The sequence below is a fragment of the Zonotrichia albicollis genome, chromosome 19 (assembly GCF_047830755.1).
Source record: "Zonotrichia albicollis isolate bZonAlb1 chromosome 19, bZonAlb1.hap1, whole genome shotgun sequence".
NCBI lineage: Eukaryota > Metazoa > Chordata > Aves > Passeriformes > Passerellidae > Zonotrichia > Zonotrichia albicollis.
Genome location: NC_133837.1, coordinates 2,465,153 through 2,482,240, shown reverse-complemented (window position 1 = coordinate 2,482,240; position 17,088 = coordinate 2,465,153). Strand labels below are relative to the sequence as shown.

The following is a 17,088-nucleotide window of genomic DNA, read 5'->3' as shown; positions in this document are numbered from 1 at the left end:
CAGCTATTTTGGCCCCCGAGCGGGTTTCGACTCTCGGAGCAGCAGACACAGCGGTCACTCTCTTCGACAAACCAAAATCCGCAGAGGAACCTGCCTGGGTTCCTACCCCAGCGCCGGCTGGGCAGGACCCAGCCCCAAGCACAGGGGACAGGTGATAGGGGATGGGGACAGGTAAGGGGCAGAAACCAGGCTGGGACCAGCCTTTGCTCAGGAGCAGCCTCCAGGGCAACAGGAAAAGGCCATTCCCAGGTGCCACCAGAGCCATTCCCAGGTGCCACCAGAGGAGCACGTCCCAGCCTGGTGTCACCAGCCTGGGCTTGGTGCTGGCACAGAGGGGCTGGAGGCTTGTCTTGCAAAGGTGACACAGGGCAGTGTGAGGAGGGAAGGAAAACAGCACACACAGGATGGAGGAATGGAGAAAGGGAGAGAGAAATGGAGAGATGGATGGATGGATGGATGGATGGATGGATGGATGGATGGATGGATGGATGGAAAGAGGGAGAGATTGATGGAAGGAAGGATGGATGGATGGATGGATGGATGGATGGATGGATGGATGGATGGATGGATGGATGGATGGATGGATAGCTGGACGGTGGATGGATGCACAGAGGGATGAGGGGCAGAATGGCAGGAGCAAGGGACAGAAGGAGGGGTGGATGAAGAGAAGAGTGAAGGGTGGAAGGGAAAGTGGTGATGGCACCACAATAGATGGGTCCATAGATGGATGGACGAGGGGATCCATGGATGGAAGAGGGGATCCATGGGTGACTGGCTGGGTGAAGGGCAGGGCGCCGGCAGGGAGGCAGGAGCAGAGGGGTGGATGGATGGATGGATGGATGGATGGATGGATGGATGGATGGATGGATGGATGGATGGATGGATGGATGGATGGATGGATGGATGGATGGATGGATGGAGGGAAGCACGGAGGGCTGTGCGGGCGGAGGAAGCGGGGGGCGGGGGGCAGGTGCCGGGGCACGGCCGGGGCGGGGCGGGCGCGCACATGTACGGGGCGGGTCCGTCGCCAGCCCCGCCCGCCCCGGTGCCGCCGGTGCCGCCCGGCGCGGAGCGGAGCCCGGCGAGAGTCCGGCGGGGCCGGCGAGGATGGGCACGGAGCCCCGGCGGCAGCCGCCCCGCAGGTGAGAGAGCCGGGGGGAGAACCGGGGCGGGGGGACCGTGCACGAACCGAGCCAGGGGTGTCCCTGTGACCGGGGCGGGGGGACCGTGCGGGGCGGGGGGCTCCGTGCACCCCGTGTACGTGGAGGAAGGGCTCTCTTGTGTTCCCGGGTGTCCCTGGAAGCCGCGGGTTGGGGCTTGGTGCGCTGGGCACGGCCGTGCCCGGAGGGGGCAGTGCCGCTGGCGGGGGTTCGCTGTAAATGGAGGGACAGGAGAGGGACAGAAAGCGGCGGCGTGCGGGGCTCGTGTGTAACTGGGGGCACTTCTCAAACCCCCCAGCGGGGTGTCACTGCCAGGGCTGGGGTTTCTCTGGCACCTTGGAGGGTGCCCCTGCAGCCTGACCAGGAGGAGCTGGTGTCAGCCCGGGTGGGGACGGCCCGGCTGCTGTGACTCATTTCGGGACTCTGTGTTTGTTTTCCTCCGCGTGGCCCCACGGAGCTGCCGCTCGGGGCCAGGTGTGGGGCCCTGCCCGCCCCAGGGGACCCCCGTGCTGCGGCGGGGTCCCCGGGAAATGCCGGGGGCTCTCCGCTCCCCTCCGGGGCTTTGGCAGGGCTGCAGGCGGTGACTCACCCGGCTCTGCACAGGAGCCCTCCCTGAAGGGACCCAAAGGTCACCGGCCGTTCCCTCAGCCGGGTCCGGGCTGCCTGGGGGGCTGAGGAGCAGCCCCGGGAAGGCGCTGCTTTGGCAACAGGATGTGGTTTGGGATGTGAGCAGCTCAGCAGCGTCACCCTCCAGCACCGGGGGCTGGAGACGCGCCAGCCCCGGGCCGTGCCCGCGCTGCCTCTCAAGCAGCCCGTGCTGCTCGCTGTGCCTGCCCAGAGCATCTCCCTCCCATCAGGTGCTGCTCCTGTGGCCTCCCAGTGCCACCCGGGCAGTGCCCGGCCCAGCTCCCTCAGAGCTGCTTGGGAGGTGTGAGCCCTGAGGGAGAAAAAGGCTCCGCTGATTCAAATCACTAACGAAAGCGGGAGAAAAGAGCTTTCAGCGCTTTGTTTTGATGTTTGTGACAAGCTGGCTGCTGTCCCCAGCACCGTGTGCTGTGCTCAGGGCTGGTTTCGGGCCGTGCTGCTCCCGGGGCAGCGAAACTGCTCAGGCAGCTGCGGGCTGGGGCTGCTCCTGCTGCTGCCCTGCTGCTGCACAGCTGCAATTTGCTTTGTTCTCCCATTCAGGTCAGTTTTCTAAATCTCAGTCCGCTGCAAACTCCAGGGATTATGCAGGATGTCAAGGCTTTGATTTCCTGCTCTCAGAAAGGTTTCTTGGTTTGGTGTTTGGGTTTTTCTCTTGTTCAAAGCACACGCACGGATGGAGTTGTGAAGTGTTTCCGAAACCTGGTTGCAAACCGGTTTGGAGCTCTGGGCGCTGCTCAGATTAGAGCTCAAACATATAAAGGTGAGAAGATAAAGAGGCAGAGCCTGGCTGTGGTGGTGGCAGTGGTTCTGTCCCTCAGTCACGGTGACTGTGTGAGGCTGGAGGGCTCAGGTGATGCTGAGGGTGCTCTGCAGCTTTCCAGGTGTGCTGTGGCAGGGGCTGGGGTGTGAGCTCGGTGCTCAGCCTTTCCCGGCCCTGTGTAGGCACCCCTGTCCTGCTCCCGCAGCTCTGCAGCCGCTCAGGGCAGAGGAAAGGGCAGGAGATGTGTTCGAGGTGCCCCTTCAAAGGGAGAAAGTGCAGTTTGCTGTGCCTCGGCTGGGTGAGGGGCAGCCCCACACCTTGGGCTGTGGGATGGTGCCACTGGCTTCTCCCTCCTCCATGGAGATCAGGGCATCCAGCTGGGGCAGAAACCAACCAGGAGTGGCCCCGTGTGCCCTCTTGCTGAATGTAGAAATGAAGATGTGGGTTTAGCACTGAGAAAGAAGAACTGAGAGCAGTGGGAAGTGCTGGCACAGAGGAGCAGCGCTGCTCCAGCGCGATGAGCTGCTCTGGCAGGGCGAGCTGCCCGTGCTGCAGCAGCCGCGGGGCTGAGGGCTGCCAGCGTCACTGCTCTGCCTCTGCTGGGCACCAGGGACAGCCCAGCTCGGCGTGGGGACCCTGCCATGCTGCTGCTCACCCTGGAGCAGTTTCCACTTCTCTTTCTTGGGCGCCCGCTGAGCAGTGGGGCTGCCCAGTTTTGCATTTTTATTCTGCAAGGGGAGAACTGTGCCTGAGGGTGTCACTCAGGTGAGTGCCCCGTGTTCTTGTGAGCAGCGAGAGGCTCCTTTTTTGTCCGAGCTCTGCTCCCAGCAGCGGTTTGAGCTTCCAGATGAGAGGATGGGGAGGGAGGATGAGGTTTATACGGAAACTGCCCCCCAGCTCCCTGGGCATCGCCCTGCTGCCCACATTGCAGCTCTGTGGTTTGCTGCTTCGGGCTGGAAATGTCGCTGCCTGGAGGAAATGGGAGCTGTGGGTGCAATCCAGGCCCTGCAGCTCTTTCCCTCCTCTCTCCTTTTCACCCCTTCCCTCCGAGGCTCAGGACTCCCCATCCCTGTCCCGTCCCTCGTGTCCGGTGTGAGGACAGGTCCCACCCACCCAAAGCCATCGCGGGGCGCTCCAGGTGACACCTGCACCCCACCCAGGGCTGCATCACCCGGGGCTGGGTCAGGGCCCTTTGGTGACGGGCTGTGACCCAAGGACATTCCCGGGGGTCCGGACAGCCTCTCCCGATGCCGCAGCCCGGAGTGGGACAGGACCCGTCCCGAGCGCTCCCCGCTGGCACCGAGCCCCGTCCGCGGCTCCCGGGGGGAGCGGCCGCAGCTCCCGAGCGCCTTTCCCAGCACGGAGACCGAGCCCCGCCGTTCCCGTCCTTCTGATCCCTCTCTGGCCGCCAATTAGCACGACGTGAGAACTTGTCTCGCTGCTGACGCGCCCGTGTGACTCCTCAGAAGCTTTAATTGCGGTGTTTTCTGCGGCCGGGTGCAATGAAATGGTAATTGTTGTGATTGTGCGCCGGGCGGGAACTGAGAGATGCAGCTCTTTGGCGAAGCCTAATTAGGAAATAGGGACACTGTTGGGAATGGCTCTGCGATGTGATTTTCCTAATGAAAGCCGCTGAATAGGCAGCCTTGTGATGAAGAACAGCCTCGCGAGGGCACTGCCAATTGCTCTTCTCTAGTGTTAATTTTGTATTTCCTCCCCATTGTTTCTAATACCCTCTTGGAAAAGCTTGAAGATAAAATGCTTTATTTCCTTGCGCCTCGTATCCTGTTTGGCAAGCGGCGATTGGAGCATGTGCATCTGGAATACATGAGAGGCCAGGCGGGAGCTCCTTCAGACTTGTTCATCTCTGATTTCAAGCTCTGCCACTGGGAAAAAAAAAAAAAAGGAAAGAAAAAAAGAAAAATAAAGCAGCTTCAGCTTGTGGCTGCTGGGCTCCCGGCGGCTGGCACAGCGGGAAGGGCCAGCAGGGATGTGCGGCTAGATGGGAGCTGGGGTCGGGATGTGCGGCTGGATGGGAGCTGGGGTCGGGATGCCGCAGCACAGCGTTGCTCCGGGAGCCTGGCGGGGATTGGAACCCGGAGCTGCGGCCCTGCGGCAGAAGCACAGCGATGCTCGGGGAGCCTGGGGCAGGTTGAAGCCCGGAGCTGGGGCTGTGCAGCAGAAGCACAGCGATGCTCCGGGAGCCTGGCGGGGTTTGGAGCCCGGAGCTGGGGCTGTGCAGCAGAAGCACAGCGATGCTCCAGGAGCCTGGGGCAGGTTGGAGCCCGGAGCTGCGGCCCTGCGGCAGAAGCTCAGCGATGCTCCAGGAGCCTGGCGGGGTTTGGAGCCCGGAGCTGGATGCCACAGCACAGCGATGCTCTGGGAGCCTGGCAGGGTTTGCAGCCCGCGGCTGGGCTGGTTTCACTTCAGCTGCGTTGAACCTGCAGCGCCTGAGAGCTCACCCAGACTCAGTCTCTGCATTGGCAAAGCCAAGCCTGGAGGCCAGACCTGCCCGGGCAGCTGTGGCTGAGCGCTCCCACCTGGGCTGCTCCTTCCCGGAACGGGGCTGGAGCTGGCTGTGCCAGCTGGGGAAGGGCCGCAGGTGGCTCTGCCCGGCAGATGGGAGCCGCTGGCAGGGCGAGGAGGGGATAGGAGAGCGCTCCCTGGCTGCGTGGGGCACTGCCGGGGCGCTGGGACAGTGATCGGTGACAATTCTCGATGACAACTGTCAAGGACTGGGTGCCGCAGGAGCTCTCTCTGTGAAGGTGCTCATTTTAGGGCAGGTTGAAGCAGAATGAGCAGAGCTGGCAGGAACAGCCCATGTGCGGGGTGCCAGCACAGAGGACACGGTCCCGGTCCCGGTCACGCCGCTAGCAGCTGCTGTGTCTGAGCAGGAAGGGCTCGGCTCAGCCCGATCCTGTGACTGCCCCAGAGCTGCCGGGGGAGGGATTTGCCACGGCTGTGAGCTCTCTGCAGGGTTTGTGTGGCCGCTCCGGGTGCTTTCCCTGCCGTGTTTGCCCGTTCCAGGCGGGGCTGTGCAGATGGGGCACGGCTGCTGCTGCTGCACGCTTTGGGAAAGGCGCCTTGCTCCGGGCCTGCAGAAGTGTTTTCATCCCTTCCACAAAGGCCTATTCTTTGTTGTCTCAAATTAGGATGAAACGCTTCCCCTTTCAGCTGCTTCCCCCATGCTCTGTGTCTATTTAAACCCTCAGCCCAGAGGCTTCTCAGCAAACAAGCTCCCATCCTTTCAGGTGGCATTTCCCTTTTCTCATTGTTTCTGGCAATCTGTACATGTGAAACCCCGCCAATGTTTCTTCATTCTCGGTGTTTTTGTGTTGATAGAGCTCCTAAATGGCTACACACGGCATGCAGCTGCCCGGGGGACTCACAGCATCTCTCAGGTGTGGGGGCTTTGCGGTGGGAATGAGGGAATTCCAGGCTGGGAGAGATCCCTGCTGCTCATCCTCCAGCTGTGGGAGATCCCTGCTGCTCCTCATGCAGCTGTGGGAGATCCCTGCTGCTCCTCCTCATGCAGCTGTGGGGATCCAGGCCTCCCTGGATCAATGAGCTGGCTTGCAATCAAAGCCATCAAGGTCAGTGTTCCCCGAGGGCTGCTCATTAACTGGGAGTTGTCCCCAGGCTGGTCTGGTCTCCATGCCAGGGGCTGTTCCCTTAGGGAGCTCCTGGGTGTGGAGCAGTGGCTGCAAACCCAAACTCCACTTTTATGGCCCAAAGCCTGGGAACTCCCTGGTCCTGAGTGGCCAGATCCTGGTGCTGGTTTAGAAGTGATGGAGGATATTGAGGGTTAAACAAGATTCCGCCTGCTCCAGGTGAGAGTTAACCCCATCCCACCTGCCCCAGGTGAGGGTTAAACCCCATCCCACCTGCCCTAGGTGAGCATTAAACACAGTTGGACCTGCTCCAGGTGAGGGTTAAACATGGTCCCACCTGCTCCAGGTGAGCATTAAACATGGTCCCACCTGCTCCAGGTGAGAGTTAACCCCATCCCCCCTGCTCCAGGTGAGGGTTAAACATGGTCCCACCTGCTCCAGGTGAGGGTTAAACATGGTCCCACCTGCTCCAAGTGGGCTCCAAGCAGGGGTCACCATGAGGGTGGTGCTTTAGGATTAAGGAGCAGCCTTTGGAGATGGGGTGTCCACAGTCAGTGTCAGCTCAGCTCCAGGAGCAGGGCTGGGATGAAGGGGCTGCTGCCAGGAGGGATGAAGCAGGGCTGGGATGGAGCAGGGCCTGGATGAAGGCCTGCTCATCCCCCAGCAGCAGTGCTGGGATGAAGGTGCCCCTTTCCTGCCCCTTTTGGAGAAAAGCCCCTGTTCCAGGAAGCTCTAGCCCGTCCTGGGAGGATCTGGGGCTGGAAGCTCCTGTGCTGAGCTCCCTGCTCCTGTGGTGGGTGCCTGGGGGATTTGGGAGCTTGCTCTGAGGTCAGGGCTGTGGCAGCCTGGCTGGAGGCTCTTCAGGGCCGGGCTGCTCTTGGTGTCACCTGTGGCAGTGGTGTCACCTCCAGATCAGTCCCTGAGCTGGGGAGAGGGGACAGAGAGTTACGGACAGGTTCTTTGTGTGGAGAAGGGGGCACCTCTTGCCTCGTGCTCTCCATGGATTTTTGGCTTGGAGCTGGGTCACTGTGGTGGGGCTGCCCCAATGTCCCCAGTGCCAGCACTTTCCCTTTGTGTGCTGTCCCCTGCACCTCTGGGACACGGGAATGGCCTCCAGGGCTGAGCCTGCAGCCTCCCAGGGTGAACATGGTTTTGGAAATGTCTCAGGCTCTGAGTTCGTTGCTCTCCCTCCCAAGGAGGGGTTGATGTTGCCCTGGCTGTGTGAGGGTGCTCAGGGGGTGAAGCCTGCTGGCTTTGGCCACTGCTGGATGGGTGCCCGTGTCCTTGGGCTGTCCCCCCTTTGGAGATCTCCTTCCTTCCTTCCTTGCCCTTGCTGGCACAGGGGAGCTGTTGCTGTACCCCCCCAGGTGGGGCTCACACCCGCCTGGCAAGTCTGTGACTTCAGCCCTGCCTGCCTCTGTCCTGAGAGTGATGGGCACAAAAACTCCCTGCCAAGATCTGTGACATCCAGCCCCCCTGGCCCAAGGGTGATGGGGACAACGTCCCTGCCATTATCTGTAACTTCCAGCCCTGCCTGCCCCTGCCTGAGGGCAATGGGGACAGAAATGTCCCTGTCACCATCTGTGACATCCAGCCCCTCTTACCCCTGGCATGAAGGCAATGGGCACAGAAACATCCCTGCCACCGTCTGTCCTCGCGGTGCTGCAGCCAGCGGTGCTGGGAGCAATCCACAGGGTTTGGGCAACCAAGCCAGGGACTGAAAAGGCTCCTGGGTTCCCAGCAGGGCCTCCACAATGGCAGGAAGCAGCTTCTAAAGCTTCCTTTGGATACACAGGGCCTTGGGGGAAAGATTTACTTGCTTGTTTATGCTGGAAGTTAATCTGTTTAGTGGGTTTGGCATTAGAGCTCACAAAAAGCCCTCAGAAATGGTCATGCTGCGTGTTTGTAGGTTTGTCTCTCACTTACTTTGTGTCACAGCTGGAGGAGTTCAGCAGAGCCAGCGCCAATTGAAACCTCACGTGTAAACTTGTTTTTCCAAACAGCCAGGAGGAATTGGGATCAGCGCCTGCACAGGAGGGAGCTGTGAGGGGAAGGCAGTGGGGCAGGGATTGGGGTCCCCTCTGGGAGGGACCCCTGTGCCACCTGGGAGGGTCCCTGGCCCAAACCAGGCTGGGAGATGTTTATTCTATAGGAAAACCCACCAGACCCAACCCTATCCCTAGGATTGTCCCTACCCCATCCAGGCTGGGAGATGTTTATTCTATAGAAAAACCCACCAGACCCAACCCTGCCCCGTCCTGTGATCCAGGGGGGCAGAGTGAGGAGCCACAGGACATTTGTGGGGACAGGAACCTGGGAAGGGTTTGGAGAGGCATGGATGGCTCAGGGGAATGCAGGATGGTGAGGAGCAGCTCTCCTGGTGTGGTAGTGTTGGTGTTTCCCTATGCTCTGGAGGTGACAGTGCCACCCACACGTGGCCTTGCACAGTGAGAAGGGATTTTCCCAGGGATGGCCACAGAAGGGCCCTGTGTGGGGCAGCTGCTGTGGGAATGTGGGACATGGGGCTGTGCTGGGACCCTCCTGATCCAGACCCTTCCTTGGGGCACTTGCAGGGGCTCATGGGAGGGGCTCAGTGCCTGCTCTGTGTGGCCATGGACCCCAGGTGTCCCACAGGCTTTTGGGGGGTCTCCTGCTGAGCCTGGACACACACAGGGTTTCACCAGCTCTGCCCCATGAGTGGGCACAGAACCCCCCCCAGCAGGGATTGCCCTTGTGCCCGTCCCTGGAGTGCTGGGAGGGGTCACTGGCCTCTGCTGAGTCCTTCAGCTCCTCCTCAGCACAAACAGCTCAGGCTGGTGCTGCTGTTGCACTTTGGGACACACCTTTTTCCCTCTCTGAATGATGCACTTGCTGGATTTTTTATCTTTCCCCCTGTGACACACACAAACTCCTGTGCTGAGCTCCCACCTGCCCTGGAGAGGAGCCCTGGGGCTCCCATCCCATCCTGCTGGGGTCCCCCAGCTCCTGTCAGGCTCTGCCCCCTCCAGGCTGTCCCCAGGCTCACTCCTGGGATCTCACCTGGAGCAGAACTGCCTGTGATGTGGGGTGGAACTTCAGCCTCCCCTGCGCTGACAGTGACTGGTAGAGGCTAAAATTAACTCTTGCATCATGTGGCCAGGGGTTTTCAGAATTGCTGCCAGGAACAAGAGCATTTCCTCTCTGAAAACCGAGCTATAAAACTGGGCAGCTCTTACTCACACCAGATCTGTGTCATTTCTGTTGGCCTTGGGGTTTTTGAGGAGGAGAACAGAGCTGGCTGAGTTCTGCCAAACTCCCAGAACCCAGTTTGGGGGCAGGGGTGGGGATGGGCTGGTGATGTCTTGGGGCCCTCTCCACCCCCATCCAGGCTGGTTGTTGGTGATGTCCTGGGTGGCCTCTCCATCCCCATCCAGGCTGGCTGTTGGAGGCAATGGCTCCTGTTCCTGGACAGACCCAGAGTTCCCACGGGGCTCCACAGCAGAGCACAGAGATGATGGGGCGCCCCAAAGTCACTGCATGGTTTATTGGTTTTCTTCTTGCTCGGATTCCATCATTTTTGGGGGCTCAGGATGATAACCCTGGAGCTTCTGGTGCTGTAAGGAACAGGACACCAGGAGTGTTGGCTGCGCAGAAGTTCACAAGGATTTCAGGCTGGACAGGGTCCCTGCCAACCCCAGCCATGCCACGAATAAACTCTCAGGGAGCACCTGGGCAGCCACATTCAGCTGCATCCCTGTGGAGATCAATATTCTGTGGGGCAGCAGCGGCAGTTTGCTTCTTTAGCTGGTGCTGAGTGAGGACTTTAATCTCCCAGCGGTTTCTCCCTCTGAGCAGCTGTGCTCTGGGGAGTTTTTGAGGGGAACTGGGTTTTCCTGCTGAATGTCCTCCTCTGCAAGCCCTGAGGACCTGGTCCCTCTGAGAAAGTGGATTTTCCCCCTTGTTCAGAGGGATGGGAGCCCTTTTAGTGGCAGATCTTGTGTGCTGCTCCCCCAGTACCTCCCAACGAGGTGTGAATTCTGGGTGTTGTGTTCTGACGCTGTGGCTGCTGGGATGCTCTCCCTGCTAATTAATGTTCTGTAATTTCAGTCCCCCTGAAATCACCACGGGTGTCTCTCTGGGGATGAGCTACGGAAGGAACTTGTAAAGAGTGAGTGGGGCCTGAGCCACTTCTGGGTGTGCTGGAGAAACCTGCTAACGGGACCTGACCCCCTGGGGAAGGGATGCAGGAGACCTTTCCCTCTACCCAGGGATGGAATTTCCATTGTGGCAGCAGAAATCCAGGTTTGGTGGCTGCAGGGACAGGAGTGATGAGTGAGTCTGCTCAGAGTGGAGAGCAGGACAGGAGTGATGGCTGAAACTGCTCCAGAGTGGAGAGCAGAGCCCTGTGCTGAACAAAGGGAGCAGGCTCTGGGGATGGTGGTGGGAAGAGCCTTTCCTTGGATCTGGCAGCAGCTGCTGAGGATGGAGCTGCTCTTTCAGCCCAGGTGGGCACACACAGGGAGGGAGGGAAGAGGGGCTCTCTTGGCTCTGCTGTTGCTGCCTGGGGGGAACTGACCCCTCAAACCAGAGGGGAAGGCCCAGGACTGCCCAGTTTGCCCACCTGTGCCATCTCTTAGGAGAGCCCACATCCGGGCTTGGTCCTGGAGCTGCTTTCCTGCCCCTCCATGCCCAGCCCTCTGTGCCCATGTGCCCTGCTGGGGTATCTGGTGAGTGCAAGGGGCAGCCTGGTCATTTCTGCCCCATCATTTGTGTGGGGGCTTTATTTCAGGGGCAGCCTGGTCATTTCTGCCCCATCATTTGTGTCTGGGCTTTATTTCTGGGTTTTCTTGCTCTGGGCTGTTGATGTTCCTGGAACTGCTCGCCCCAGAGCAGGGCCCTGTGCAGCATGGCCAGAGCTGCCCCTCGGATGTGGCAGGAGCCTGAAATCCTCTCCAGGATAGGAAAGGGCGCCACAACTTCCCCTGGGCCCCGAGCACTTCTCCTTTTGGGGCAGCACACGGAAGGTGGGGTAAGAAGATCTCTGAAATTGCAGAAGTGTGGGTTGTCCTTGGAAACTGTGTCCAGCCGTGGCTGGGGAGGGGGATCTGGGTGGGGATGGATTTGGGATCTGGGTGGGGATGGATTTGGGATCTGGGTGGGATGGATTTGGAATTCAGCTCCTGGCCTGGGGCTTCCTGCTCAGCTAGGAAGTGTTGGAATGGCAGGAGACCCCAGCATGGGGGGCTGCAGGCTTTGAGGGCTCTGAGGAGTTCCCTTCTCCCATTTTACCACCCTTGGGAGGCACCATCCCAGGTCCCTGCTCCCCCGTGGGTTGTTTTGGATCTTGTGCAGTGCTGCTGGTTTCCTCAGGGATATTCCCACCTTGGGATGATTCTCTGGTGCTGCTGGGGAGGCAGAGCCCTCAGCCTGTGCTCCTGGGGATGCACTTGGCTGCTCCCACCGAGGCTGCCGGGCTTTGGGCTGGAATTTTCTTTGACCTCATTTGGTTACCCAGCCCTATGTGCTCAGCACGAGGGCAAAACATCCCAGGGAAAGGAGCTTATGCAAAACCAGCCAGAGCCAGTGCATTTCCAGAGCCACAAAGGACTTTCCAAGGTCACACCGCAGATTCTGAGCCTGGGAACAACTCCAAGGGGGGTGAGGAGGAGGAGTTGGACCTGTGGGGGAGAGCAGCAGCACTTTGGGACATGCTGTGGGTGACTGGGGGGTCACCTTGTCCCTGTGGGCTCCAGGGTCCCACAGCAGCACTTCCCTGAGCCTGGGCTGGGCTGGGGCTCCTGCTGCAGCTGCTGGGGCTCCGGGGGCCTGGGGGAAGAAGCATCCCCAGTGAGGGGAGCAGCCCCAGCCCCCAGCTCTGTCCTGCCCCAGCCATTCCCCAGCTCTGCCAGGTGTTCTCCAGCTGCTCAGAGGTGCTGGGAGGGGCTGCAGGGAAGCTGGGAGTGTGTGAGCAGAGGAGGTGCCAGCACAGGGAAGTGCCAGTGAGGGCTGGCAGCGGGCACGGGCACAGTGGAGCCGTCCTGAGTGGCACAAGAGCTGCTGCTGCAGCCCCTCTGTGCTCTGCTCACATCCCCAGGGGTGGCCCTGGCACCTCGGGTGAGTTTCCTTTCCTCTCAGCTCTTCTCAATCCATTCTCCTGCCAGGGGCACAGGGGAGCGAGGAGCACATCCAGGGTTGGGGCCAGAGCCACGAGGACCTCTGGGATGGGATGGGGTGAAGTAGCAGCAGTAAGGGACAAATGCTGGACTCCTTTGATGCAGATTTAACCCCAAATCTCTTGGTCCTGCCTGGGCCCCTCAGGGCTGAGTGCTTCTCTGCCAGGTGATGCCGTGTTCTGGGAGTGAGCAGCTCTTCCAGCTTGGGGGGGATCCTAAAGCCCCCCAAGGGTTTCTAAGAGTTTGTTGGGATTTTCCCTCCCCCAGCTCCATCTGCAACGACCATGCTTATGACCAGCCCTTTGAAGACTTAATTGCAATTATGAATCTTCCTTTGTTCCCAGGTCTCCCTTAATTGGCTTCCTGTGCAAACTTGAGAGCTGGTGAGAGCAGGGCTGAGTTCTGGGAGGGGGCTGCTGGTGTTTGAGGGAGCTGCTGTTTGTGATGGAGCCGCTGTTTTCTGGGGGAGCTGCTGGTTCTGTGATGGAGCTGCTGCTTTCTGGGGGAGCTACTGTTTGTTTGTGATGGAGCGGCTCTCTGGGGCCCTGAGCCCCACTCAGGGCAGGCCCTGCCTGCTGCTGTGCCCAGATGCTCACAAGGGTGGCATTATGACCAACCTAAGCTGATTTACATGCGTGCATTTCCAAAGTGCTAATCTAGCGGGATGTTTTTTCCTTTCCCCCTCGTCTCCTTTTCTTTTCAACCCCCTCTAATCTCCTGCTCTCCCTGCCAGGTTCCCAGCTCCTCTGGCTGGAATGGGCCCCAGCTAAATCCTTTATCTGTCTGTTTGGCAGCCCCGGGTGCAGTAGTTAGCAAACGAGTGACACTTTTCCTGGCTCATTAATTAGATTTACTGAGCTGAGCGCTTGCTGCAGCAGCCGGGCTCTGGACAAGGCAGTTCTGTATTGTGTTTCTGAGAAATTTGGGATTTAAAAAAAACCAAAACAACAAAACAAAGCAGTTCCAGGGCAGTTCTGGTCCCATTGGTCGAATCCACAGCTCCCCTACTTGCAGTGCTGCTGGGAACATGTGGTGTTCTCGTGTGCAGCTTTATTTCTGCAATTTGCTGCTGCATGGGCACTTCTGGCTCTGTGTCATTGTTTTGCTGCTCAGAGACTTTGAGGATGGGAGGCTGGGTGCCCGTGGCAGGATGTCTTGGTTAAGGCAAGTGGTTCTTGTGGGTTAGAAATAACCTCGGTGGAGAATTAGGATGTTTTATTATAAATGTGCTTTTTTGGCATGTCTTGCTGTGCCAGGTTTATAAATGGGATTGAGAAGGTTGCAGTGGGGGATAAAAGTGAGAGGATGTAAGAAAGTTCTGGTTCACCTGTGCAGTTGAGGGACTTTGCTGAGCAGGAGCCTTGGCTGCTCCTGCTGGAGGGGCAGCTGAGGCAGAGAGGTCTCACATTACTCTGGGCTTTGATCATGGACCTGTGGGTCCCTCTGGGAGCTCTGGACAGCAGCAGCCTGTGTTGTGTTCCTTTAGGGGTGAGCAGCCTGGGAGGTGACGGGTGCTGGGTCCTTGTCCCCCCTCGATGGGCACTGGGACACCCGGGGAGCCTGGGGGATGCTTCCGGTGCTGCTCAGTCACAGGTGGAGCTGGGGCAGGGACAAACCCAACAACTCTTTAAGCACGGAGCTTTAGGGTGCCCCCCAAGCTCCTCACCCCCAGAACACCGCTGCAGGTCAGTGGTTTCAGTGTTGGATGTTTGTGCCAAGGAGCGAAGTGCCCGGCACAGGAGGAGCTCCAGCGCTGCCCCCGGGTGTGCTGACAGAGCTGCCGCGGCTCCAGGAACGAGATTTGGGGACACAGAGAAAAATATTTTCAGCTTTCCTCTGGGGAGGAGAGCACAAACAGCGGAGAGGTGTCCCAGAGCTGGGGAGGAGAGCACAAATACCGGGAGGTGTCCCAGAGCAGGGACCGAGGGCACTTTGCCCTTCTCCCCGTGGGTGCTGCCCTCCAGAGCAGCAGCGAGTGTTGATCCTGTGCCGGGACAGCGAATTGCCGCTAATTGGCTGCCCCTAATCGCGCAGGGGCCAGGCCGGCTAATTAGCGGTGTCTTTACAGCTCCCCTGTTAATTTGGAGAGTGCGGGCATTCCCGAGGGAGCCGGGACTGGACCCCCATTAGCTCCGGTGTCCTTTGATCCCTGCCGGGAGCTGCCGCTGCAGCCACCAGCCTGAGCTCCGGTAAAATAACCTTGTAGCTACTTTGAGTCGGCTTTTTGAGGTTAAAAAGCGCAGAAATAACGCGCGGTTGCCCCGGAGGTGAGTGAGAGGGGGGATGAGCTGCTGCCGGCCCGGCGGTGCTCAGGTGGGAGGTCGGGATGTGCCCTGAGCCCCGCTGGGCTGACAGGGACCTCCCTCGGTTCTGCCTGGGCTGTTTCTATTTTAAAATTATGAAATGTTTAAAAAAGCTCATCCAGGCACCTCACAGAGCCAGTCCCCAGTGCCCAGGTGACACCTGAGCTGTGAGTGCTGCGGTTAAAATAGAGAAGGTGGAAAAGCTGAGACAAGCACGGGATCATTCTGGTGATGGATTTTATAGCAGCTCAGAGGGGGTTTAAGGTGCCCTGGATCCCAGAATGGGCCACGCTGGAAGGGATCCAGGGGTTCATCTCCAGCAGGGCCAGAGCTCAGGGCCCAGGGCTGTGTCCAGGCCCCTCTGAACACCCCAGGAGGAGACCCTAGCCCCTCTGTGGTCTCTGCCCCGGGCAGGAGCTCTGCCTGCTGTGCAGGGATTGCTGGGGTTCCCCACTCTGAGCCAGGTGTTTCCCCTGCCCTCACACGGAGTTAAAGCTGTCCCTGGTCCCAGGGAGCCACCAGTGTTTCCACAGGGAGTGGAACTGAGTGACTGGGAGCTCTGGGGACACAGGAGCAGCTGGAGCTCCAGGTTTGGGATGTCTCAGGGGTGCTGCAGGAGGACAGGAACCCTCCTTGGGGGCAGGTGAAACACCTGGGTGGGTCCCACTGCTACCAGGGAGGGCTGGCCTCCTGGGGGCTTGCTCTTTGCTGTGTGAATCTAAACTGGTTGTGGAGCAAAATGTCTCTGTTGGTCAGGAGTGAGAAGTTTCATTTTTTTCTGGCTCAGGTTTTGCTTTTTGAATCACAGGCAGATGAGGGCAAACACTGTTTTGAAATGATGACTTGCAAGGTTTTGTTCTGACTCTTTGAGTCTCTCCTTGTGCACCCTCTGGGCAGGTTGATTTATTTGGCGTCCTCTCCATTCACTGAGGAATTCTCTGACCTCAGAACAGTTTCTTGGATTATTTTGTTCTTTTTGCTGAGCCTCTTGCAGCCCTGGTTTTGCTCCTCCTGTGGTTCAGTTTGCAGCTTTGGTTGCACACCCTTGGGACAGCTCAATCCTGAATTTGGGGTCACACATCTCCGTTATCACCAGGGCTGTTCCAGTGGAGGGATGGGACAGAGGTGCCCCCTTGGCAGCTGTTTGTGATGCTGGGAGCCCCCACGGGCTTTTTTCACCTTGGGAGTGCTGAGTCCTGCTCCTTATGCTGCAGGACCCTCTCTGTGCCTTCATCAGCTGGGGGACAGCACATCCCAGAGCCGAGGGCAGTGCTGGGACCCTGCTCCTGATATTTTGGATTTTTTCCTTTCTTTCAGTGGAGACTTTATCGCCAAAACTCCCCAACAAAGGTGGTTGCCCTTTGGAGCCGTTATTGTTTGTTTTCACTCTCGAGTTTATTTTTTGGCGTTCACAGATCCTTCACCTCCCGAGCCCAGCCTTAAGCTGTGCTGTAACACAGGTAATCCTGGGGCTGGGATTTGGGAAATCCCATTGAATAACGCCTTGGCAGCGACACCCAGGGCTGGAATGGAGGGCTCTGAGTGGGGCTGACTCGTCTTAGGCTGTTCTGAGCCCCCAGTGGGTTTCCTGCTCCAATCCCGGGGCCGGGAGGGGCCGGCGATGAAACCGCGGGTGCTGAGCGGGCACAGCGCTGCCTCTGTGGGCTGGGGCTGGGCCTGAGCTTCTCCTCTGCTCCCTGCGGGTCCCACAGTCAGCCCTGCCCTGCCGGGGATCTGGGGCTTGCTGGGTGCTGTTGCTTGGGGTTACGGGATGCTGGGTGATGTTGCTGGCACAGGGGAGCAGGCAGCCAGCCCTGGGTGTAACACTGGTGCTGCTGGAACGGGGGAGCACACAGCCAGCCCTGGGTGTAAAACCCTGCTGTTGGTACAGGAGAAGCAGGCACCAAGCCCTGGGTGTGACACCCGTGCTGCTGTGCCCCTGTTGTGTCACGTTCTGTGAGTGCTGTTTGACACTCGTTCTGTGAGTGCTGTTTGACACTCGGAGCACTCCGAAACCGCTTTGCACGTTAGGTGCTTTCCCTGGCCCGCGGTGGGAGCCTCTCCTGCAGCCCAGCTCTCAGAGACAGAGAGCGCTGGTCTCTGGCTCTGGGGCAGCTCTGCAGTTGGGGCTCTCTGAGAGCTCCCCAGTTCTCACATTTCTGCTGTAAATGAGGCGTTGCAGTTCAGAAAGGCAGCGTGGGCAAGGCTTGTTCCTGTTCTTTCTCCCAAGGCTGGTACCTCTCCTCTTCCCAAAACACCATTTCTGTCCCACTCATAACTCAGGATTTGTTTCCTCCTGTGAGCAGTGGGATGTCCCATGTCATTCCTGCCCTTCAGTACCATTATCCTGCAGGCACAGGCACTTTCGTTATTCCAGAAGTAGATTTTCTTCTTATGCCAGGAGTTTTATCTTCTGCTTTGAGATGAAATCACTGCCTCAGGAGCTCTTGGGGAGCG

General features: G+C 59.1%; 1 protein-coding gene across 4 annotated transcripts in view; it reads left to right on the top strand.

Moving 5' to 3' along the window:
• Positions 1-1,023: 1,023 nt before the first annotated feature.
• PIK3R5 (phosphoinositide-3-kinase regulatory subunit 5) overlaps positions 1,024-17,088 on the top strand; it is a 39,916-nt gene continuing 23,851 nt past the window's right edge. For 2 of the 4 annotated variants that reach the window (XM_074554983.1, XM_074554979.1), the window contains exon 1: positions 1,024-1,142. The gene's annotated coding sequence lies outside the window, so the exon portion shown is untranslated. Of the gene's footprint in view, positions 1,143-12,114; positions 12,270-14,329; positions 14,518-17,088 lie in introns of those variants that run through there. The other 2 variants (XM_074554981.1, XM_074554982.1) reach the window with 2 other exon arrangements.